This window comes from Hyla sarda, chromosome 8 (assembly GCF_029499605.1).
Source record: "Hyla sarda isolate aHylSar1 chromosome 8, aHylSar1.hap1, whole genome shotgun sequence".
Taxonomy (NCBI): Eukaryota; Metazoa; Chordata; class Amphibia; order Anura; family Hylidae; genus Hyla; species Hyla sarda.
Window position 1 is genome coordinate 208,068,754 of NC_079196.1, and position 26,958 is coordinate 208,095,711.

General features: G+C 44.9%; 1 long non-coding RNA gene across 1 annotated transcript; it reads left to right on the plus strand.

Moving 5' to 3' along the window:
- The first annotated feature begins 1,528 nt into the window (after positions 1 to 1,528).
- On the plus strand, positions 1,529 to 26,002 carry LOC130284891 (uncharacterized). The gene is made up of 3 exons (XR_008847181.1): positions 1,529 to 1,692; positions 19,939 to 20,072; positions 25,819 to 26,002. It is a non-coding gene; the product is annotated as an uncharacterized LOC130284891 (long non-coding RNA).
- The last annotated feature ends 956 nt before the right edge of the window (positions 26,003 to 26,958 follow it).

Here is a 26,958-nt window from a genome sequence, read left to right on the forward strand (position 1 = left end):
GATGTAGTTGTATGCGAACTATGGGGGAGATTTATGAAAACCCGTGCAAAGGAAAAGTTGTCCTGTTGCCCATAGCAACCAATCAGATCGCTTCTTTCATTTTGAACAAGTCCTCTGCAAAATGAAAGAAGCGATCTGATTGGTTGCTATGGGCAACTGGGCAACTTTTCCTTTGCACAGGTTTTGATAAATCTCCTCCTATGTTTCTGTTTTTGAGTTTTTTTTTAATAAAAATTAATTTGTAAATTAAATTTAAAAAAATAAATAAATAAAAAATCTGCATGCTTGTGACTATACCCTTAATGTGTGTATTTGTGTGTATTTGTGTGTATCCCAGCTCTTGTGTATTCGCACAGTAACACTTTCTATTTGCAGAGGTTGTGTTTACTTATGTAAAAGCCCCAGTAGTCCCAGTGATAGGGACCTGTAGTGTCCATTGTGTACGGACAATATACATGTAATTGGTCATTAGCACCTTGTAGGGCAATGGCATCTGTATGGATCACCTGTGTCTTTGATGTATCTAGAGCAGTGCTTCCTAACCAGGGTGCCTCCAGCTGCTGCAAAACTACAACTCCCAGCATGCCCGGACAGCCAACGGCTGTCCGGGCATGCTGGGAGTTGTAGTTTTGCAGCAGCTGGAGGCACCCTGCTTAGGAAACACTGGTCTAGAGCCAACACCCATGTGTACACCCCGGGGGAGATTTATCAAAACCTGTGCAGAGGAAAAGTTGCCCAGTTGCCCATGGCAACCAATCAGCTCGCTTCTTTCATTTTCATGAAGGCCTGTGAAAAATGAAAGAAGCGATCTGATTGGTTGCTATGGGCAACTGGACAACTTTTCCTCTGGACAGGTTTTGATAGATCTCCCCACCCCACCCCTACAAATGGACTAGGATTAGTGGTAAAGATGAGCGAACTTACAGTAAATTCGATTCGTCACGAACTTCTCGGCTCGGCAGTTGATGACTTTTCCTGCATAAATTAGTTCAGCTTTCCGGTGCTCCGGTGGGCTGGAAAAGGTGGATACAGTCCTAGGAGACTCTTTCCTAGGACTGTATCCACCTTTTCCAGCCCACCGGAGCACCTGAAGGCTGAACTAATTTATGCAGGAAAAGTCATCAACCGCCGAGCCGAGAAGTTCGTGACGAATAGAATTTACTGTAAGTTCGCTCATCTCTAATTAGTGGCTATTAGTATGTGTGCACAGGAAAGTAGCCAACCACTTATTCCTCACTTACCCCCCATGTGTATTGTATCCTGCTTTATTAGATCCACCTTGGAACTACATTTTATTATAATAGTATTCCTATAACTCCATGCCATGTACCGGGTACCCTATATACAATGGGATTGAGAAGCTGGTGAGTGGACGCAGCTTGTGTCACATTCATACAATGTATTCGGAAAGTTTTCAGACTCTTTTCCTTTTTTTTTTTTTTCCACCTTTATGTTGCAGTCAAGCCATGAGACGGAAAGAACTGCCTGTATGGCTCAGAGACAGGACCACGTGAAGGCACAGATCTTTTTTGCTGCTCTAAAAGTTCCCAAGAGCACAGTGACCTCCATAATTCTTACACGGAAGATGTTTGGAACAACCAGGATTCTTCCTAGAGCTGCCGGCGATCCACCAAAATAAGTAATCGGGGAAGAAGAGGCGACAAAGAACCAATTGGTTGGCCAAACTTCCAGGTCAGCCTTCCCACTTTGTTGATTTTATTATAAGGCATCAATAAGAAAATGTGGAAAAAAAAGTTAAAGAGTACCTCTCATGATCTTGTTAAGTTTTATAATCCTCCCAGGTCACTGCCGCCATCATGATAAACCACCTCCTGCCTTTATTTTTATTATTTTTTAGTTTTCTACCTTGATATTGCTCTGTATTTTCTGCTCAGTCAGGTTCACCGACTGGGAAGGGGCGTTCCCCAGCAGGCGTGACATCATCTGAAGCCATACAGGGGAGAACTTCCTCCCTCACTCTGCTACATACAGCTCAGAGCAGTTCAGTGTGAGATGAGCTATGATTGGATAAAGCTGCACACACCCTCCCCTCAGCACTCCAGACTGCATTTCCTGATTTTGGACTTCTGCCAGGCCAGCAGGTGTCCAAAGTCTGTGCAAGAGATGGGGGGGGGGAGGTGGGGATGTGCAGTGGACAAGTAGGGAGACACCTAGTGGCAGCTTTTTTAAACACAAATAAAACATAGAAAACTTATTTTTGTTTATTTTAAGCAAAGTATATTAGAAAGATTTTTTATTTACCATAAGGAGTGCAATAGCAAATGTTATTTTATTTATATATATATATATATATATTTTTTTTTTTTTCTTCCAAAGACATATTACAAGATAAAGTCCAAAATCATACATTGTGAAAATAAGTTTAAAAAAAAATAAATAAAAATCCCATAGATCCCACCCCGACCCTGGAGAGAGGGAGAAAAAAAAACCACAAACACACTTTTGCTTAGATATATAATGGTTCGATCTTATTTCCAATCTTTCCAAATCTCAGTATGTTTATTTATTTCCTTATCTCTATTAATTGCTCTCTTAGCTCTAATTAGCTCATAGCTTTTTACCATATTATGTAGATTGGGGGTTTTATCGGACATCCATATTCTTAGAATAACAAGTTTTGCGGACATGAACATTTTTAATAGACCCACCTCATTACTAGAGTCGATCTTACTCCCCAAGATAACCCGCTGAAAAGATAGCTCTAATTCTCCTGGGAGAAGACCAATATTTTGTAAATGAATAAAAATTTCACTCCAAAATTCTCTCATTACCTGACAATCCCAAATTATGTGTTTTAGATCTGCAACCTCACGGACACTTGGCATGATCTCTATATCCCATTTTTTTTAATTGTCTGGGGGAATAAAAAAGTTTATGTATGAGGTTAAAGGGGTATTCCAGGAAAAAAACTTTTTTATATATATATATATATATATATATATATATATATATATATCAACTGGCTCCAGAAAATTAAACAGATTTGTAAATTAAGAATAGAAAAAATTGGGGTATGTGCAGCTCACAAAATAAATTAGTTGAGGCTGTATGGAAAGTATTTACACCAAAAAATACAGATATAAAGTAATTTATAAAGAAAAAAAAAAAAAAGAAAAAAAAAAGGGGGTACCAAAAGTCTCTAGACTAAATACCATAAACGGTACACGATGATAAAATTACGAAGTAATAAAGTCGGACTGTGCTTCACTTTAAATGATGAACAATACCGTATTTAATATAAAATAATTACAAATAAGACATTAGTGTAAAAATAATATAAATAATATAAATCAAATACATACATTAATACCTCCTTCCACAGGGCACTTGTGGGGAGGTGATAGTATATAGTAATAAAATAATTTAATAATGTAAAATCCGCTTATATGGTATATTCTTCCGTTAATCCAATATTGTGTAAACCAGCATAATTCACTTTTTATAAAGTGCATTCCGTGATCGTAGAATTTGAAACAGCTCATATGGTAATATAGTTACCAACTCCCATGGATGATGTAATTGTATGGCTGGATGTCTGAGAGGCAGATGGCAAGTGCTGTGGAAGCTATGTGCAGCGCTGGCATGCGCTTGCGCGACGGGCCCGGTTGCCACAGGCCTAAGAGAAGTCGCTCCGGAGATGGAAACACACTCAGATTTGTAAATTACGTCTATTAAAAAATCTTAATCCTTCCAATAATTATCAGCTGCTGAAGTTGAGTTTTTCTTTTCTGTCTGGCAACAGTGCTCTCTGCTGACATCTCTGCTTGTCTTGGGAACTGCACAGAGTAGAAGAGGTTTGCTATGGTAATTTGCTTCTAAACTGGGCGGTTCCCGAGACAGGTGTCATCAGAGAGCACTTAGACAGAAAAGAACAACTCAACTTCAGCAGCTCATAAGTACTGAAAGGATTAAGATTTTTTTTAATAGAAGTAATTTACAAATCTGTTTAACTTTCTGGAGCCAGTTGATATAGAATTTTTTTTTTTCCTGTATAACCCCTTTAAATTGGGTCCTCCTCATATTTTAATTTACCGATACCCACTTAATATTCTTTGTCCTCTACGGTTATCTGTCCCAAGTCTCTCTTCCATTTCTTTCTACTAATATTCTTTTTTTTTTTTTTTCTTGCCAATTGGCTACTTTCACACTATAAAAATAAAAATCGGCCGTTAAATGGCAGTTAGAAAATCCCATTATAGTCTATGAGATTTTTGTAATAGCCGTTTTAACCCGTTATCGCCCGTTATTAATAACGGCCCTTATTTTGTGACGGGCGAATGAACGGAAGAAATAGTGCATGCACTATTTCTCCTGTTACTATCGCCCGTCACAAAATAAGGGCCGATTTTCGGACGTTCATTATGGATGAATTTTTATAGTGTGAAAGGGGCCTAAGAGTCCTACATACAAAAAAACGCTGGTCTTTTCCCTACTGGCCTATTTATAATTTGATCTATAGCTCCATTCTGAACCACCTCTAGCAATGAACGATCAGAAATGCGCGACTCAGCCCATTTTAATTAAATAAACCAAAACATGTGGTGATTCAATAATCCGTAATTCCTCTGAAGACCGTTAAATGGGTACTCCCGTGGAAACATTTTTTTTGTTTTAAATCAACTGGTGCCAGAAAGTTAAACAGATTTGTAAATCCCTTCTATTAAAAAATCTTAATCCTTCCAGTACTTTTTAGGGGCTGTATACTAAAGAGAAATCCCAAAAAGAAATGCATTTCCTCTGATGTCATGACCACAGTGTTCTCTGCTGACCTCTGTTGTCCATTTTAGGAACTGCCCAGAGTAGGAGAAAATCCCCATAGCAAACCTATGCTGCTCTGTACAGTTCCTAAAATGGACAGCAGAGGTCAGTAGAGAGCAGTGTGGTCATAACATCAGAGGAAATGCATTTCTTTTTTGGATTTCTCTTTAGTATACAGCCCCTAAAAAGTACTGGAAGGATTAAGATTTTTTAATTGAAGGGATTTACAAATCTGTTTAACTTTCTGGCACAAGTTGTTTTAAAACAAAAAAAAAGTTTTCCACGGTAGTACCCCTTTAAAATCCTAAATTTTCCCATTATAATAGAGATGTGAAACACTGTCAGCATTTCATGCTAACCAAAATCCCTCTTGATCAACAAAGAATTCTTCTAACTTCATATTATACCATATAGGTGTAAAAACAAGACGATTTTTTACCCCACAGAGTGATTTTACATTGGGCCGTGCATTATTTATCAATTCACCATAAGTGAGTGAATAAAACCTAGTTTATATATATATTTGAAAATCTTCCAACTGTGTTATTCATACAATGTGTAATATGTGATTTATTTCCCTGTTTAAAGGGGTACTCCTATACTCAACGTTTGGAACAAACTGTTCCGAACGCTGAAGCCGGTGTCAGGAGCTTGTGACATCATAGCCCCGCCCCCTCATGATGTCACGCCCCACCCCCTCAATGCAAGTCTATGCGAGGGGGCGTAACGGCTGTCACGCCCCCTCCCATAGACTTGCATAGTGGGGGAACTATACTGCACCTAATCTGGGGGAACTGTACTGCACCTAATCTGGCGGAACTGTACTGCACCTAATGTGGGGGAACTATAATGCACCTAATGTGGGGGAACTATACTGCACCTAATGTGGGGAACTATACTGCCAACCCTAATGTGGGGGAGCTATACTGCACCTAATGTGGGGGAACTATACTGCACCTAATGTGGGGGAACTATACTGCACCTAATGTGGGGGAACTATACTGCACCTAATGTGGGGGAACTATACTGCACCTAATGTGGGGGAACTATACTGCACCTAATGTGGGGGAACTATACTGCACCTAATGTGGGGGAACTATACTGCACCTAATGTGGGGGAACTATACTGCAACTAATGTGGGGGAACTATACTGCACCTAATGTGGGGGAACTAACTGCACCTAATGTGGGGGAACTGTACTGCACCTAATGTGGTGGGAACTATACTGCACCTAATGTGGGGGAACTATACTGCACCTAATGTGGGGAACTATACTGCACCTAATGTGGGGGAGCTATACTGCACCTAATGTGGGGGAACTATACTGCACCTAATGTGGGGGAACTATACTGTACCTAATGTGGGGGAACTGTTCTGCACCTAATGTGGGGAAACTATACTGCACCTAATGTGAGGGAACTATACTGCACCTAATGTGGGGGAACTATACTGCACCTAATGTGGGGGAACTGTACAGCACCTCATGTGGGGGAACTATACTGCACCTAATGTGGGGGAACTATACTGCACCTAATGTGGGGAACTATACTGCACTTAATGTGGGGGAGCTATACTGCCAACCTAATGTGGGGGAACTATACTGCGCCTAATGTGGGGAACTATACTGCACCTAATGTGGGGGAACTATACTGTACCTAATGTGGGGGAACTGTACTGCACCTAATGTGGGGAACTATACTGCACCTAATGTGGGGGAACTATACTGCACCTAATGTGGGGGAACTATACTGCACCTAATGTGAGGGAACTTTACTGCACCTAATGTGAGGGAACTATACTGCACCTAATGTGGGGGAACTATACTGCACCTAATGTGGGGAACTATACTGCACTTAATGTGGGGGAGCTATACTGCCAACCTAATGTGGGGGAACTATACTGCGCCTAATGTGGGGAACTATACTGCACCTAATGTGGGAGAACTATACTGTACCTAATGTGGGGGAACTGTACTGCACCTAATGTGGGGAACTATACTGCACCTAATGTGGGGGAACTATACTGCACCTAATGTGGGGGAACTATACTGCACCTAATGTGGGGGAACTATACTGCACCTAATGTGGGGGAACTATACTGCACCTAATGTGGGGGAACTGTACTGCACCTAATGTGGGGAAACTATACTGCACCTAATGTGGGGAAACTGTACTGCACCTAATGTGGGGGAACAGGTAAGGGGCCATTCATTCGGCTCTGCTTATCCTACTTTTCCACTGGGTAATCTGCACAAGGTGCGCACCATTTTGCTCTTTGTTTTACTCAGACTCAGCTGGGGATATATACCTGCGCCAATGATTGGTTTGTTGGAAGGTTTCGCTGCTGCAGTGGTGTATTGTGTGACCCCTTATATTCTGCACAAAAAAGTCAATAGTATATGAATAATAATAAATATACCCAATTGTGCTTGTTATATTTACTTTTGATGCAGTAAGAATACAAGTGGACAATATTTTGGAATAAATGCAGATCTAAGAATACAGTACTTGAGGTACACTCAGTAGTTCCAGAAGTAACTGGTAAGCTGACACAGTCCAGGAGTAATTGGTACATCTGAGATTTGGTTATTATGGGATTTGTAGTCCTCCTACACTTTAGACTGTTTCTCTCTTTTGAGGTATGTGTAAGACTTGTGATGAGACTTGTGACAGAGGAATTGTGCTTTAGGATCCTCCCTTTATCCCTGGGGATTGGAGTGGAGCTGGACAAAGGGGTGAACATGTGACACATTTACAGTACAGATAAGGCTTTTAAGTAGAGAATGTTAAATGGGCACTGCCATTAAAACTAATTTTTGCTATTGCAAAATCTTTCTAATGTACTTTGTTTAAAAAGAATGAAGTTTCTATTTTTTATTTGTGTTAAAAAAAAGCTGCCACTAGGTGTCTCCCTACTTGTCCAGAGCACATTTCCCCCCATCTTTTGCACAGACTTTGGACTCCTGCTGGCATGGCAGAAGTCCAAAATCAGGAAATGCTGAGGGGAGGTGGGAAGGGGGGGTGCAGCCTTAGCCAATCATAGCTCATCTCCCACACTGAACTGCTCTGGGCTGTGTGTAGCAGATTGAGGGAGGAAGTTCTCCCCTGTATGGCTTCAGATGATGTCACGTCTGCTGGGGAACGCCCCTTCCCAGTCTGTGAATCTGACTGAGCAGAAAATGCAGAGCAATATCAAGGCAGTAACAACACAAATAATAAAAATAAAAGCAGGGGGTGGATTATCATGATGGGGGCAGTGACTGGGAGGATTATAAAATTTACCAAGATCATGACAGGTATTCTTTTATCCCTCATGGAAATGTCAGATTCAATACATACAGACAATATATATATAAGACACAGAAAAATATATTTGCATTGTAATACTGTACACTTTAGACTTAGAACAGAGCAAGAACCTTTAAAGTTACAGTTACCCGAACAGTGTTCAGAGTAGCAAAAGGTGACTCCGCTCCGGGACACCACACTATCATTTTGTCTCGTCAGCCCAAGGTTCCCCATGAGACAATGTGCAAAATGGTCGTAAAACATTGGTAAATCCCAAGATTTGCTGGGCAGCGCATATATTAAGTCAGGGTGGAAGTCCAGCAAGAGGGTGGCAGCCAAATCCTGCTGGTGTTCTCAGACAGTACAGGGGTGATGTAATGGTGGAGGGGGCCCGAATTACACAAAATAAGATGGCTGTCTTGACATAGAGCCATCAGTTTTGTAAGAGGTTAAAGGGGCTACTCCGGCGCAAAACATCTTATTCCCTATCAATAGGGGAGCAGAGTAAGGGAGGAAGGTTGTAAAAGGTTAAAGGGGGTACTCCGGCGCAAAACATATTATCCCCTATCAAAAGGAAGCAGAGTAAGGGAGGAAGGTTGTAAAAGGTTAAAGGGGGTACTCCGGCGCACAACATATTATCCCCTATCAAAAGGAAGCAGAGTAAGGGAGGAAGGTTGTAAAAGGTTAAAGGGGGTACTCCGGCGCACAACATATTATCCCCTATCAAAAGGGGAGCAGAGTAAGGGAGGAAGGTTGTAAAAGGTTAAAAGGGGTACTCCGGCGCAAAACATCTTATCCCCTATCATAAGGATAGGGGATAAGATGTTAGATCGCGGGGGGTCCCCCCACTGGGGACCCACGCAATATCCGGGCCTGCAGCAGCGGCATCCGGAACACTGAAGCGTGGAGCTCCCGTGTTCGTGACGCCATGCCAGGCCCCCTCCATTAATGTCTATGGGAGGGAACATGACGGCTAGTACAGAGCCATCACGCCTACTCCCATAGACCTGAATGGAGGGGGCGCGTAGTCCCCAGTAATCCGTGCACGGGTGACCTGGGTGCCGCACTGGCGATCGTGGGGGTCCCCAGCGGCGGGATCCCCGCGATCTAAAATCTTATCCCCTATCCTTTTGATAGGAGATAAGATATTTTGCGCCGTAGTATCCCTTTAAACCCTATGCTCTCCCCTACAGTACAGGGCCTAAGGATTTGTCTTTTGAAGAGGTTTGTACGTTTGCCATGAATGTAATAGATCAATGATTTATTTGGCCCTGCTTGTGCGTTGCTCGTGTCACACGGTGTATATACCGCCCTAGGTATAAGGTCTGTCCCGACAGCAGGTCATAGTGTTCAGATGTCGCAATAGCTGGGTGCTGAAATGTCATTCTTATTGGCTGTCAGCTACAGATAAAGGGGTGGTGGCATTGGCATGGAGCCTTGAAGAGTCTGATGTTGGCAGGGAGATGTGCACGGTGGCGCTGGAGTGCTGCCCTACTATGCTGTTGGAAAAGGCGTTACGAACAAATAATGGGTTCCAATAGGGAGAGAACTATCATCTGCACGTGGTTTGTAGTGGAACTGTGGTTTGGCCTGTCCACCTAAGGAGTTGGGGTTAGCTGGATGCCAGTGGACGCTTGGGCATCAGGGAAAGTGGTGGTGGACTGGAGGCTGGAGCGGCTTGCCCATTGTAAAGTTGGTGGTGGGTGTGATAGAGGACCTGAGGAAAAGCTGTGTGGCATGGGGCTAGGGAAGTCTGGCTATGCTCAGGCTGTGGCTGAAGTCTGCTGAAGCTACTCAATCAGCCTAGAGCAGTGGTCTCCAAACTGTGGCCCTCCAGATGTTGCAAAACTACAACTCCCAGCATGCCCGGACAGCCTTTGGCTGTCTGGGCATGCTGGGAGTTGTAGTTTTGCAACATCTGGAGGGCCACAGTTTGGAGACCCCTGGCCTTTATGGATGGATGAGCAGTGCTGAGTAGGGGAGTCTGCTGCTGGGCCCAGTTGGTGACTGTAATAGAAACCAGCTTAGTGGGGACAAGTAGGGTGCTTCACTGGAGCCCTGGATATAGGAGGCCTGGGGTGCAGTGGATTAAAAAGGATCATAAACATAAGTGTAACCGCCGGCCATGTGTGGAGAGTCAGGGAAGACACTTGCAGGATGGCCTTGGAGTGAGCTACAGCCTTTTCACAGTATTCTGTAGAAATAAAAAAGAAAGGACCGACGGACCGCGCCTCGTGTATTACCCTAAGGCAATGAGTGGTGAGTGGGGGGGGCAGCAGTGGGGGGTGCTTATAGATGGCCGCTCACCTTAGAATGATTGTAAATGTGCATATAACCCACAATGAAAATCGGGGTACCAATAGTGCGAGACGCTGCTGAGCCAAAGGGTTGAAGAAGAAGACAAAAGTCGTCCTGGAGACGAGAAATGGCAGGAAATAAAAACCTTGAAGTCAGCGCTGCTGACTCTTGTGGGAAGGCTGAGGCAATTGCCAGAGATAATGAGAGAGCCCTCAGCAGGACTTTTTATTAGAAAAAATTATAAAATGGACAGGATTACGCATTTCGGGAGCATCCCTCCCTTCCTCAGATCAGGACCCTGTTCAGAGGAAGGGAGGGATCCTCCCGAAACGCGTAATCCTGTGCATTTTTCACAGTATTGTCATGGGCTATTGAGGCTTTACAAACCCCCCCTGCACTCTCTAAGCCAGTGCCAGTAATGAGGGGGCTGTAGGGATGTGGTGGTAAAGAATTTCCCCCGGGCACACCCTGATACTGTTCCTAGCTGATGGAGTTTGGGTACCCTTAAAGTGTACCTGTCATATTACAGAAAAAAATAATGCTTCTACATGTCACTCTAGGTCATGCAGATGCTTTACATGTCTTTTTTATGTGTCTAGCTTCTGTATTTGGCTCACAAATCCCTCCAATCTGCTGCTCACTCATTCTGACAGCCACTGCTAAGGAAGGGGCATGTCCGAGGCACTGAACCGGCCCTCACTCACCATGCATTCACTTCCTCCCTGAGTCTGCTTTGCTGTGCTGGGTCTCTTCATCCAATCATTACATGCTGACTCTGTAACCCCCTCCTCTCTGTTTTCATGCTGCAGTCTGATAGGACAGGGGCGAGCACAGAGGAGTGCTAGTCCCGCCCTTACTTCCTGGACTTTGTCCCTGCCTGTGCTTAAGCTGGGACAAAAATAATGCTGCAGCCGGACAGGATTATATTTTGGATGGTATGGGGACCCCTAGTGGTCTTTTTTTTATTTTTATTTTTTTTAAAAGCCATGATTTCTATAAAAAGGAAATAACCTTTTTTATTAAGTGTATTAGAAATGTTTTGCCAAGATGTACAACATATAAAAAGTTTTTGAATCTGACAGTGCCCATTTAATGGCATAGGTGCAGATTAACCAGACCGAGGGAGACAAGGAGGAGGAACAAGTCTTTATTTGGACACTTGAGAGAACTTCCGATAAAATGATCAAACTCCCACTTCTGGTGGTAAGAGGTGGTGATGTAGAGAGGTATATACTGCTGAGAGTTCCACTAGTCCCTGAAAGTTACTGCACTGAGGTGGCTCGTGATTTCCTAGTTGTCTTGCAGAGTATCGACCTTTAAGAAAACATCAAATGAAAAGGGGTACATACTGTTCCGAACGCTGGAGCCGACGTCGGGAGTTCGTGACATCATAGCCCTGCCCCCTCAATGCAAGTCTATAGGAGGGGGCGTGACAACGTCACGCCCCCTCCTATAGACTTGCATTGAGGGGGCGAGGCATGCCATCATGAGGGGGCGGGGCTATGACGTGACAAGCTCCCGGCGTCGGCTCCAGCGTTCGGAACAGTTTGTTCCAAACGCTGAGCAGCGGAGTACCCCTTTAACATGGTCCCACGTTGAAAATTACGAGGAACATCCGGGCAGCTAGAAGTCCCTAGGCCCGGCCGGAAGCCTCTATATGGGTCATAGGATAAGGATACGGAGCACTTGGTGCTTTTTTCTCTCTGCAGACTAGTTGAGAAACCCGGTTAACACACCTTTTGCAGGTTCTGGACTAGGGATTGGGCTTCAGGACATTCTCCAGTTGCTGCTGCCAGGAGGGGACTAGCCGTCATCATACGGCCACCCAGGGCATTCATCCCTTTACAAGGACCGTACTTGAGGGTCTGAGTGAGTGGTCCCTATTGGACCTTACATCCCATATTCCACACTAACTGGGGTTTTTTTTGTATCACAGCTGCATATCATATCTTTGTTAACTTTCTTTCCTACATATCTATCCCCTGATGAACCCTGCATTACTCCACACTATCTATTTTGGAGGGGAGGAAACGCGTCGGGATTAATTACATTGTATTTTTTTGTGTATATTTACATAGTTTACTCTTTGTAGGAGTTTGTGTTCTAATAGGTGAAGTTTTGAGCCATATTCCATTTATCTGAGCTTATCTTCACCTATACTTATTTACAATTATTTTTTATTTTGAGGACTATTTATCTTATTACTAAATACTATTAAAAGTTACGTTTTAAGCGAGCTAACTATTCACCTTCTGTGAAAACATTCTCCAGTGCTATGTAGAAGCCAGGGGCCTCAAGCGGTACAATGGGTATAACTAGGCCGGATTCCCAAAGGGGAAGCAGTTAATGTGACGTCCTCTCTGTGACATCCTCGCCGTGCGGGGTATAAATAGGGGGGTTCATTTTTATATCTTCTCCCTATGCTAGAAGTTCCCATTATGTTGTGTATAATACTAACAATGCCAAAAAGCATCAATAGATGGCAGTGTTGCCTAATCTGTGAAGACTGATGGAGAGATTTATCAAAACCCGTCCAGAGGAAAAGTTGCTGAGTTGCCCATAGCAACCAATCAGATCACTTCTTTCACTTTTGAAAAGGCCTCTGAATAATGAAAGAAGCGATCTGATTGGTTGCTATGGGCAACTCAGCAACTTTTCCTCTGCACAGGTTTTGATAAATCTCCCCCTATGAGAACAGGGCTTCAGTTGGTGCAGACCATTCACCTGTTACACCTGTCTGGAGACCTGTGTGAAGTAACACAGTCCCGGAGGAGGGGCTCCTGCAGCATTATCAGGGACAGGGTATAGAGAGTGAGGCGTCTATTAAATGAGCACTGTCAGAATAAAAACCTTTTTAAACGTTGTACATTTTGGCAAAACATTAAAGGGGTCCTCCGGTGGAAAACTTTTTTTTTTTTTTGTGCCAGAAAGTTAAACAGATTTGTAAATTGCTTCTATTAAAAAATCTTAATCCTTCCAGTACTTATTAGCTGCTGAATACTACAGAGGAAATTCTTTTCTTTTTAGAACACAGAGCTCTCTGCTGACATCACGAGCACAGTGCTCTCTACTGACATATCTGTCCATTTTAGGAACTGTCCAGAGCAGCATATGTTTGCTATGGGGATTTTCTCCTACTCTGGACAATTCTTAAAATGGACAGAGATGTCAGCAGAGAGCACTGTGCTTGTGATGTCAGCAGAGAGCACTGTGCTTGTGATGTCAGCAGAGAGCTCTGAGTTTCAAAAGGAAAATAATTTCTTCTGTAGTATTAACTTTCTGGCACCAGTTGATTTAAAGAAAAAAGTTTTCCACCGGAGTACCGCTTTAACCTTTATAATTTACTTCATAAAATATTTTTAATCTCCTTAGATCGATTTTTTTTTCTTATCGTGGCTTTTAAAAAAGACCACTAGGGGTCCCCATACCTCCAGAACATTATCCTGTCCAGCTGCAGCATTATCTCTATCCCAGCTGAAGCACAGGCTAGGACAAAGTCCAGGAAGTGAGGTTGGGACTAGCACTCCTCTGTGCTCACTCCTGTCCTATCAAACTGCAGCATGAAAACAGAAAGGAGGGGGTTACAGAGCAACCTGCAGTGATTGGATGTAGAGACACAGCACAGCAGACTCACGGAGGAAGTAAATGCATGGTGAGTGAGAGCGGGCTCGGTGCTTGCCTCAGACGCGCCCTTTCCTGAGCAGTGGATGTCAGAATGAGTGAGCAGCCAAATGGAGGGATTTGTGAGCCAAATACAGAAGCTAAACACATAAAAAAGACATGTAAAGAATCTGCACGACCTAGTGAGTAACATAGAGAAGCATTACTTTTTTCCTATAATATGACAGGTGCACTTTAAAGGAGTTATCCAGGAAAAAACTTTTTTTTATACAACAACTGGCTCCAGAAAGTTAAACAGATTTGTAAATTACTTTTATTAAAAAATCTTAATCCTTTCAGTATGTATGAGCTGCTGAAGTTGAGCTGTTCTTTTCTGTCTAAGTGCTCTCTGATGACACCTGTCTCGGGAACTGTCCAGAGAAGAAGCAAATCCCCATAGCAAACCTTTTCTACTCTGTGCAGTTCCCGAGACAAGCAGAGATGTCAGCAGAGAGCACTATTGCCAGACAGAAAAGAACAACTCGACTTCAGTAGCTGATAATTATTGGAAGGATTAAGATTTTTTAATAGAAGTAATTTACGAATCTTTTTAACTTTCTGGAGCCAGTTGATATATAAGTTTTTTCCTGGAATACCCCTTTAAGTGTTCGATTCTGTACAATTTGTATAATGAAAAGTAAGTAACTGTGCCCCAGCAAATTTGTATTGTAACCACTTAGATGTAATGCCTCATCCGAATAGTGTAACCACCAAGCTTGTTGTGCTACTGTATATAAAGAAAAGAAAGTTAAGCCATGTGCACTGAACTTGGTTATTGATAGACTTTTTTTTCCTTTTTTGGGGGGAACCACTTGAGAGCTCATTACAATTAGGGGCAATGGCAGGAGAGAGACGGCTGATTAAATATATATTTTGTTTTACGTATTCCCTTATTTTGCAATGCAGCCACTAGGTGGCACTAGATGACATTATAACATGCTACCGCACCATCGCTATCTGGCTGTAAACATGGATATTTTTCTGTGTTTCCCAACCAGTGTGCCTCCAGCTGTTGCAAAACTACCACTCCCAGCATGCCCGGACAGCCGATGGCTGTCCGGGCATGCTGGGAGTGGTAGTTTTGCAACAGCTGGAGGCACACTGGTTGGAAAACCCTTATCTACTATGCTTGTCTCTTCTTCGCTGCAGTTTCCCTTTCCAGGCATTCAGGTTGTTTGAGGATAGAAAGAAGCAAATAGACATTTTTGCCCTGAAGGGAGGGAGAAGCCTCGATAACTTTTTCGAAAAGAAAAGTCATATAAGGTCCTACGACAGCCATGGATAATATCATACTGAAACTGAATAAAAACCACTGTACACAGGCCAATATCCCCCCATTTAGTGGTGACCCCCAGCTCTACACAGATGCTGCAGACCGTATAAGTGATTACAGTGCAGTTACATCCAATGACTCACAAGTGTCGTCTTCTTAGAGTCGTTCTCTTTTCTTCTCTATCTGGCTCGGACCGCCATGAAGATATCTAAGTGCCGAATCTGCCAAGCAGACATCATCTGCACTTTACCAGCACATTCCCTACCTATAGGGCACCAAATAATGCCTTGCATAGTATGAGTGGGTAGGTGTGTTGGGAAGGGGGGAAGAGTAGGGGTATGAGGTGGTGGTGGGTAGGTAATTCCCCCCATTTAGTAGATGCCCCTAGTAAATAAGTAATCCCCCCTATTAGGCAGATGCCACCAGGGGTAGGTAATTCCCCCTACTAGATAGAAGCCCACGGTAGGCAGGGACCCCCCCCCCCCCTTACTAGGTAGAAGCCCCCGGTAGGCAGGGAACCCCCCCTTACTAGGTAGAAGCCCCCGGTAGGCAGGGAACCCCCCCTTACTAGGTAGAAGCCCCCGGTAGGCAGGGAACCCCCCCTTACTAGGTAGAAGCCCCGGGTAGGCAGGGAACCCCCCCCCCTTACTAGGTAGAAGCCCCTGGTAGGCAGGGAACCCCCCTTACTGGGTAGAAGCCCCCAGTAGGCAGAGAACCCCCCCTTACTAGGTAGAAGCCCCCGGTAGGCAGGGAACCCCCCTTTACTAGGTAGAAGCCCCCGGTAGGTAGAGAACTAGGTAGGAGCCCCAGTAGGCAGGGAACCCCCCCCCCCCCCTTACTAGGTAGAAGCCCCCGGTAGGCAGGGAACCCCCCCCCCCTTACTAGGTAGAAGCCCCCGGTAGGCAGGGAACCCCCCCTTTTAGGTAGCCCCAAGGAGGTATGTAGGAACCCTCCACCGTCCCGCCTATTAGGTAGAAGGCCCCAGGTACCATTATTCCCTGACCCAACACCCCCCCCACCCCCACCAAACACACACACACACACACACACTTGGTAATAATGCCGCTCACTTTATAGTGTATGTGTTGTAGCAAAACTAAAAAGCAAAACCTAATACTTCCCTAGCCCGTTGGCCCAACTGTTGCCGCTCAGTGCTTCTTTGGGCTTGCCGTCTATGAGATTCTCTGGCGGGTCATCCTGGGAAGGCTTCATGACGTCATACGTCAACACGTTGGCCAGAGCAGCTTAGACTGTCAGACCGGCTTAGACTGAAGCGCCTGCATTGGAGACTGGAGGCTATGGAGGCCAACTCCAGTAGCCCACCCCTAGCAAGGGCACTGCCGAGTTGAGATGAATACATTGTATGAACCACCACTTACTTTAGATTCTTAGGGGGTGAGTTAGGCGGTTGTGAGGCCGCGATTGTGAGGCCCCTTTGAATGCAAGGCCCTAGGCGGCTGCCTAACTTGCCTAATGGTAGAGCCGTTTCTGCCTTGAGGACTAGGTTGGGTACCTTTACTGTAAATTAGGAATTTGTAGAAATTGCATCAATCTGGGCCTTTATGGAGATCGATAGGGCTAAAGCCAGGATCATCGCAACGGGACGGGCTAAGGATCCACATATTTACTCCGTACTTACTCGTAAATATGACCTATTAGTTGCCTCGCTCCCAACATAAGACATAGTTGTCAACCATACAGAAGAAAACCCAGTCAATTTACAGCTGTCTGGTTGGATACCGGATTTTTATAGAGCTCTGCGCCCATAGACACCAGGTTCTACATTGTGGGAAATGGAATCCTCCAGTAAATCCTTCGACTTCTTGATATGAAATGAAAAAGTCACAATGGAAGGACTGGAATCACAGAGACCTGATCCTGTCTGATCTTTATCAATACCCTGAATATTATGGCTGCCAATGTTAGTTACTACGTATGCCAGCTTCAATGTCCAACTCCTCAGATGATGAATGATATATTTTGTTCATAACCAATAAAATCCTTTTCTGAAATTGGAGTAGAATCAAATATCGAGAATTTGACTAATCCTAAAACATGGAATGCTGGAGAGGCTCTTGTTAGACTAGTGACCTAAAGACACAAGCTACCCAAATCGTGCCTATACCCACGGTGTCGAAAATTTAGGTAGTGAACAAAAGAAATTGGGGCTCAGGGTCATGAATATTGAACCAATTTGAGTTTATTAGTATATAAAATTAACAACGTTATGTGCTGTGACTCAAAGGGAGTCAACAGGGACACAAGATAGCGAAAATGAATAATATACAATGTGGCGGCAAAAAAAGGCTATACCTTAATAAAACATATAATAAAAGTTGCATATAGTAGATGATAAATATGTGGCCACATACTAAATATGAATAAAATAAGAATAGAATAAAATATAATAAAATAACCTGGATCAAAAAACTGCAAATTATAAAGTATTTTGTACTCTGTCAGAGCTTATCAGATAAAGTTCTTGGTGTTGTGGATATCCAGGTAAGGTAACGAGTCTATGACTCCCTGTTTGGGAGTATGGAATAATGCAAAGTCTCTATGCAATGTTGGTAGCTGTATTAGTAGAGCGTGTCAATAGCAGTCCATGTTCCGGTGTCTCCTGGCATGGAGCGCGCTGCTAGAGACTCGGCCGTCTCATTAATTCGCAGCGCAAGCGGTAGTGGGCTCCGTTTGTGGGGACTCTTGATGCGGTGATAGCGGATCCCGGCGGCGTCCTCGTGCTAGAGGCAGCGCACGCTGTCACGGGTTGACTGGCAGGTGTGAGGATGCCTCTCAGGTAGGCAAATAGAGACTTGTGCTATCTCAATATTGTCTCACAATATCTAGCTGCTGAAGAAAGGGCCTAAGGGGTCCTGAAATGCGTCCAGCCTTGCACTATTCTAGTGACCACCACTACCTACCATATTGAGATAGCACAAGTCTCTATTTGCCTACCTGAGAGACATCCTCACACCTGCCAGTCAACATCACACCTGCCACGCCACCCCCTACCATAGAATTGCATTGAGGGGGCGTGGCGTGACATCACGACCCCCGCAGACTGCATCCAACGTTCGGAACACAATGTTCCAAACACTGGGACAGTGGAGTACCCCTTTAAAGCTTGAATGAACGTCCAAAGCAGACGTATACAATTATTCCATCACGTTAATGAGTGTGTTAACTATTGTGATCAGTTATATAGGGCCCAGGATAAAGGACTCCTATATTATCCTACAAATAGATATCCCAGCTGCTAAAAAGGAGACCTTTCATGTCTTCGGTAGATTCCTGCACATTTACGTGACCCAAATAACCACATTGCTGATGGTGGGTTGCTCCTCAGTTGGGTAGTTTGGACATGAGGCATAAGATAAATTTGTAGTCAAAGGAGAGACCATGACACCAGGGTGTGGTTGGAGTAATAAGATTCAACAATGGCGCCAAAAAGGATTTCACCCCCCTGGTTTTTCAAAGTTAGATATGTAGTGTCAGCTGTGGTCCGTCTACCAGGACAGCCACCAATCAGGAGAAATGGCAGCCCAAATTCCCCTGTGTGAATGGAGTGACGTTCCCTGATAGTACATTCGCTCAATATGGGACTGATGGAGATGGACAGGTACAACAGATGACTACTCTTTCAGTTCCATAGAGAGTGGAGCAACAGCACGCATGCTTAAAGGGGTATCCGGTGGAAAACTATTATTATTTTTTTTTTCAGATCAACTGGAGTTACAAAGTTGATTTGGAAAAAAAATAAAATAGTTTTCCACTGAAGTACCCCTTTAAATACTGATCCCTTTTAAGGGGGGTGGACCCCCATTCTCAGGATCAGAGGGGGGGGGGAGTGGACCCCCATTCTCAGGATCAGAGGGGGGAGTGGGCCCCCATTCTCAGGATCAGAGGGGGGGGAGTGGACCCTTATTCTCAGGATCAGAGGGGGGGGGGAGTGGACCCCTATTCTCAGGATCAGAGGGGGGGGGGAGTGGACCCCTATTCTCAGGATCAGGGGGGGGAGTGGACCCCTATTCCCAGGATCAGAGGGGGGGAGTGTACCCCTATTCTCAGGATCAGAGGGGGGGGGAGTGGACCCCTATTCTCAGGATCAGGGGGGGGGGAGTGGATCCCTATTCCCAGGATCAGAGGGGGGAGTGTACCCCCATTCTAAGGATCAGGCGGGGGGGAGTGTACCCCTATTCTCAGGATCAGTGGGAGGGGGGTGGACCCCTATTCTCAGGATCAGAGGGGGGGGGAAGTGGACCCCCATTCTAAGGATCAGGGGGGTGGGAGTGGACCCCTATTCTCAGGATCAGTGGGAGGGGGGTGGACCCCTATTCTCAGGATCAGTGATGTACCACTGTTTTATGTTGTTCCGATTGTGCAGCTGCGGGATGCACGTGAATAATCCTTTATAATGTCACAGCTTTGTCGCCCCATTAGAGGGCAGTAAAGAGCCTTGAGTATAACATGGTGTTTTGACAATTTTTTGCAAAAAACTTTAAACGGTTCTACCTGCAATCCCAGCTGATACTGACAAATCCACATACTGGTGTATGACCAGCCATTTAATATAACTTCCGAAATCCGCTTTTACAGGAGCAAAATTGGCCTTGTTTTATACGTCCTTATTATCTCCGCAGGTCGCGGCCCAACCACATTTCTGATGACCTGTAATCATTGAATGTTTCCTATGGAATATACAGTATCAGGCCCATTTGGACGCCCAGAAACATTCTCCCGGTAACACTCCAGGAAGAAGACGGACGGCCATAAAGTAAATATATTTATGTTTCTGCCTTCTAGGCTACTAATATAACTTTTAAGGAAATGACCTACTTCTATTTCTAGATCAGAAGGAGGAGAATAAATGAGAACTAATGTGGTAACTCACGGGGGATATGCTTGGCGCTAAGGTTGTAGTACAGGACTGGGGTGCAGTAGATGTCAAGTTCATTACACAGAAATAGTGGGGTGTATAGTTGCAGGGCTGACCCAAGGTATCGTGCTGCCTGCGTCCCAGAATTATATGCTGCCCCAATCTTGAAGGCTCCTCCTGGCCTACACCGATGCAGAGCTAGGTCAGGGATAGCAGCAGGCAGGGGTCATCTGCGCGCACAGTGGGGGCCCCTGGTGTCAAGAACGGCAGCAAAGAAGCCACTTCTCTCCAAGACAAACATTAAAGGATAAGTATCATGGAGAAAAACGTATCCCCTATCCGAAGGAGAGAGACGAAGATTGCCGCTTCGGAAATCTTCAGAGAGCTGGGGGAGGAGCGGACGCAAGGATTCACGGGGCGCAAAAATCCATCTCACACCAACTCTCCCATAGAGCTTTATGAAGGGGGCGGAGTGGCCTCCACTTCAGGCGGGGGTCATGACACGCTCCTGTGCTGGAGAACCGGGGCTCCAAACAGAACATCGCTAGGTCAGCGCTTGGGCCCCCCACGATCTAAAACTTATCTCCTATCCTTCGGATTGGGGATAAGTTTTTCTTCATGATGTTTATCCTTTAAAGGGGTACTCCGGTGGAAATTATTATTATTTTTTTTTTAAATCAACTGGTGCCAGAAAGTTAAACAGATTTGTAAATGACTTCTATTAACAAATCTTAATCCTTCCAGTACTTATTAGCTGCAGAATACTACATAGGAAATTATTTTCTTTTTGGAACACAGTGCTCTCTGCTGACATCATGACCACAGTGCTCTCTGCTGACATCTCTGTCCATTTTAGGAACTGTCCAGAGCAGCATCTGTTTGGTATGGGGATTTTCTCCTACTTTGGACAGTTCTTAAAATGGACAGAGATGTCAGTAGAGAGCACTGTGGTCATGATGTCAGCAGAGAGCTCTGTGTTCCAAAAAGAAAATAATTTCCTCCATAGTATTCAGCAGCTAATAAGTACTGGAAGGATTAAATATTTTTTAATAGAAGTAATTTACAAAATCTGTTTAACTTTCTGGCACCAGTTGATTAAAAGAAAAAAGTTTTCCACCGGAGTATCCCTTTAAAGTGGTACTCCACTGGAAAACATTTTTCTTAAAATCGACTGGTGCCAGAAAGTTAAACAGATTTGTAAATTACTTCTATATAAAAATCTTAATCCTTCCAGTACTTATCAGCTGCTGTATGCTACAAAGGAAGTTCTTTTCTTTTTGAATTTCCTTTCTGTCTGACCACAGTGCTCTCTGCTGACACCTCTGTCCATTTTAGGACCTGTACAGATTAGGAGCAAATTCCCATAGCAAACCTATCCTACTCCACAAAGTTCTTGACATGGACAGAGGTGGCAGCAGAGAGCACTATGGTCAGACAGAAAATAACCACTCAACTCCCTCTGGAGCATACAGGAGCTGATAAGTACTGGAAAGATTAAGATATTAAAATAGAAGTCATTTACAAATCTGTTTAGCTTTCTGGCACCAGTTGATTTAAAGAGTACCCCTTTAAGAACAGAGGAGTACCCCTTAAAGGACAGACGGACATTATACAAAAAAGTGCAGGGACTGAACTCCAGAGGACTGGGGTGAAATTATTTATCTGATGAAACCCTTTAGACTTTTTAGAACATCTAGAAGAATGATTGTCTGGAGAAGAAAAGGTGACGCTACCTTGAGTCCTGTGTCATAGCAACAGTAAAGCCTCCTGAGACCATTTAGGGGCGACTTTTCGCCTACGGGAGCAGGGCCGGATTAAGGTAGGGGCTGATGTAGCTGCAGGTCCAGGCCCCTACAGTAAAAGAGGCACAGCCGGCCGCCAAAACGGCCACCAAGGAGCGGAGCCAGCCGCACTGCAAGACCGCCCCTGTCACATTCTGGACATCCTTGTGTCCCGAAAGATCTTTTCGGGACACAAGGATGTCCCGGTGGTTACCTCTCTGCGGCGGCCCCCGTGTTAACTTTAAAAACGCAGGAGCCGCTGGGAGGTAGCGCACACAGGGACGTCATTGACTACACTGCACCTATTGTGGGGGAACTAGACTGCACCTAATGTGAGGAAACTATACTGCACCTAATGTGGGGAACTATACTGCACCTAATGTGGGGAACTATACTGCACCTAATGTGGGGGAACTATACTGCACCTAATGTGGGGGAACTATACTGCACCTAATGTGGGGGAACTAAACTGCACCTAATGTGGGGAGCTATACTGCACCTATTGTGGGGGAACTATACTGCACCTAATGTGGGGAACTATACTGCACCTAATGTGGGGGAACTATACTGCACCTAATGTGGGGAACTATTCTACACCTAATGGAGGGGGGAACTATATTGCACCTAATGTGGGGGGAACTATACTGCACCTAATGTGGGGGAATACACTGCACCTAATGTGGGGTACTATACTGCACCTAATGTGGGGGACTATACTGCACCTAATGTGGGGAACTATACTGCACCTAATGTGGGGGAACTATACTGCACCTAATGTGGGGAAACTATACTGCACCTAATGTGGGGGAACTATACTGCACCTAATGTGGGGGAACTATACTGCACCTAATGTGGGGGAACTATACTGCACCTAATGTGGGGGAAACTATACTGCACCTAATGGGGAGAACTATACTGCACCTAATGTGGGGGAACTATATTGCACCTAATGTGGGGAACTATACTGCACCTAATGTGGGGGAACTATACTCACCTAATGTGGAGAGCTATACTGCACCTAATGTGGGGGCAACTATACTGCACCTAATGTGGGGGACTATACTGCACCTAATGTGGGGGACTATACTGCACCTAATGTGGGGGAACTATACTGCACCTAATGTGGGGGAACTATACTGCACCTAATGTGGGGGAACTATACTGCACCTAATGTGGGGGAACTATACTGCACCTAATGTGGGGGAACTATACTGCACCTAATGTGGGGGGAACTATACTGCACCTAATGTGGGGGGAACTATACTGCACCTAATGTGGGGGGAACTTACTGCACCTAATGTGGGTGGAACTATACTGCACCTAATGTGGGGGGAACTATACTGCACCTAATGTGGAGAACTATACTGCACCTAATGTGGGGGGACTATACTGCACCTAATGTGGGGAGCTATACTGCACCTAATGTGGGGGAACTATATTGCACCTAATGTGGGGGGAATACACTGCTCCTAATGTGAGGGACTATACTGCACCTAATGTGGGGGACTATACTGCACCTAATGTGGGGGACTATACTGCACCTAATGTGGGGGAACTATACTGCACCTAATGTGGGGGAACTATGCTGCACCTAATGTGGGGGAACTATACTGCACCTAATGTGGGGGAACTATACTGCACCTAATGTGGGGGAACTATACTGCACCTAATGTGGGGGAAACTATACTGCACCTAATGTGGGGGACTATACTGCACCTAATGTGGGGGAAACTATACTGCACCTAATGTTGGGGAACTATGCTGCACCTAATGTGGGGGAACTATACTGCACCTAATGTGGGGGAGCTATACTGCACCTAATGTGGGGGAACTATACTGCACCTAATGTGGGGGAAACTATACTGCACCTAATGTGGGGGACTATACTGCACCTAATGTGGGGGACTATACTGTACCTAATGTGGGGGAAACTATACTGCACCTAATGTGGGGGAACTATACTGCACCTATTGTGGGGGAAAATATACTGCACCTAATGTGGGGGAAACTATACTGCACCTAATGTGGGGGACTATACTGTACCTAATGTGGGGGAACTATACTGCACCTAATGTGGGGGAACTATACTGCACCTAATGTGGGGGAACTATACTGCACCTAATGTGGGGGAACTATACTGCACCTAATGTGGGGGAAACTATACTGTACCTAATGTGGGGGACTATACTGCACCTAATGTGGGGGAAACTATACTGCACCTAATGTTGGGGAACTATGCTGCACCTAATGTGGGGGAACTATACTGCACCTAATGTGGGGGAGCTATACTGCACCTAATGTGGGGGAACTATACTGCACCTAATGTGGGGGAAACTATACTGCACCTAATGTGGGGGACTATACTGCACCTAATGTGGGGGACTATACTGTACCTAATGTGGGGGAAACTATACTGCACCTAATGTGGGGGAACTATACTGCACCTATTGTGGGGGAAACTATACTGCACCTAATGTGGGGGAAACTATACTGCACCTAATGTGGGGGACTATACTGTACCTAATGTGGGGGAAACTATACTGCACCTAATGTGGTGGAACTATACTGCACCTAATGTGGGGGACTATACTGCACCTAATGTGGGGGAAACTATACTGCACCTAATGTGGGGGAACTATACTGCACCTAATGTGGGGAGCTATACTGCACCTAATGTGGGGGAACTATATTGCACCTAATGTGGGGGAGAATACACTGCACCTAATGTGGGGGACTATACTGCACGTAATGTGGGGGAACTATACTGCACCTAATGTGGAGAACTATACTGCACTTAATGTGGGGGAACTATACTCACCTAATGTGGAGAGCTATACTGCACCTAATGTGGGGGAACTACAACCTAATGTGGGGGAACTACAACCTAATGTGGGGGAACTATACTGCACCTAATGTGGGGGAACTATACTGCACCTAATGTGGGGAGCTATACTGCACCTAATGTGGGGGAACTACAACCTAATGTGGGGGAACTACAACCTAATGTGGGGGAACTATACGGCACCTAATGTGGGGGAACTATACTGCACCTAATGTGGGGAGCTATACTGCACCTAATGTGGGGGAACTATACTCACCTAATGTGGAGAACTATACTGCACCTAATGTGGTGGAACTACAACCTAATGTGGGGGAACTACAACCTAATGTGGGGGAACTATACTGCACCTAATGTGGGGGAACTATACTCACCTAATGTGGGGAGCTATACTGCACCTAATGTGGGGGAACTACAACCTAATGTGGGGGAACTACAACCTAATGTGGGGGAACTATACTGCACCTAATGTGGGGGAACTATACTCACCTAATGTGGGGAGCTATACTGCACCTAATGTGGGGGAACTACAACCTAATGTGGGGGAACTACAACCTAATGTGGGGGAACTATACTCACCTAATGTGGGGAGCTATACTGCACCTAATGTGGGGGAACTACAACCTAATGTGGGGGAACTACAACCTAATGTGGGGGAACTATACTGCACCTAATGTGGGGGAACTATACTGCACCTAATGTGGGGAGCTATACTGCACCTAATGTGGGGGAACTATACTCACCTAATGTGGAGAGCTATACTGCACCTAATGTGGGGGAACTACAACCTAATGTGGGGGAATTATACTGCACCTAATATGGGGAACTATACTGCACCTAATGTGGGGAGCTACTATATAAGGATAGGAGTTATACCGTACCACCATCAGTGTCTGGATCACTATATAAGGATAGGAGTGATACATTTAATAAAAAGGCCTAGAAAAATTCTCAGCACCAGGCCCATGATGCTCTTAATCCGGCCCTGTACGGGACTGGACTCACTCTCACAATGTTTCCTTAGAACATGGCCATCAATAAAGAATCGAGACTTCAGAAGAGCTCAGGAATGAACTGGTGCTGACCAGGATGAGAACAATGGGAGCACAGGATCGTCGGGATGAATGCTTTATTGACCAAGATGCATCCACACTTGTCCGCTTTTGCTCCTATATGTCTAAATAAAGCCAAGAAATTTTTCACGTTACCTACTGGTGAGTGCCTCCTTTATCTCTGCACATTTATTCTCTGTATGGATATTCTAAATAGACATTTTAGCTTATCCATTACACCAGCATTGGTAAGAATGGGTTGGGATCAGTCAGGAGGAGGCTCAGAAGATGATATCCAGCATGACGGGGGAACTGCAGAAGTCATGAAAAAGAAGAAGGGTCAGCACAAAGCTTTTTGCCACAACTGTCAAGTTCAATAACCTTTTCCATGATTCTCACACTGTCGGAAAGCTTTATGTTAGGCTGCGTTCACACCACGGTTTTTACACACGGGTGCCGGAAGCGGCGGGGGGAGGGGCAAACTGGGCGCTCCCGTACCCCAGCCGGATCAGCCCATGACTCCATTTACTTTAATGAGCCGACCGGAGTTAAACGGTGACTCCGGTCGGCTCAGTTTTGACCTGTATCCGGTTTTGGACCAGACCTAAAACCGTAATATACTACGGGTCAAAACTGAGCCGACCGGAGTCACCGTTTAACTCCGGTCGGTTCATTAAAGTAAATGGAGTCATGGGCTGATCCGGCTGGGGTACGGATCCGGCACTCGTATGTAAAAAACGTGGTGTGAATGCAGCCTTACCCCAGTGCTTCTAACCTATCATATCATGTGGTAAGTCTATGAGCCCGAAGACCCCACATATCTAAACAAAGGGGTCACAAGTGCCAATCGGGGCCCTGGACCTCTAAGTTAATCATTCTGCTCCTACCAGTCAACCACTAAGTTTCCCAAAAACAAAGACTAAGTAGAGGGTAGGATGACTTGTGTGTCTTGTTCCAATAATAGTAAACTGTCAGAAGACAACATTGGATTGCTATACGGTGCCAGCCTGAATCTAGGTCAATAGGAAAGAAATGTGAGGGGGTGAGTGCATGCCTAGGTAGACTGCCTGAGGCGTGCCAGCTGATGTTCTGCTCGCTTCTCTGTTCCGGTG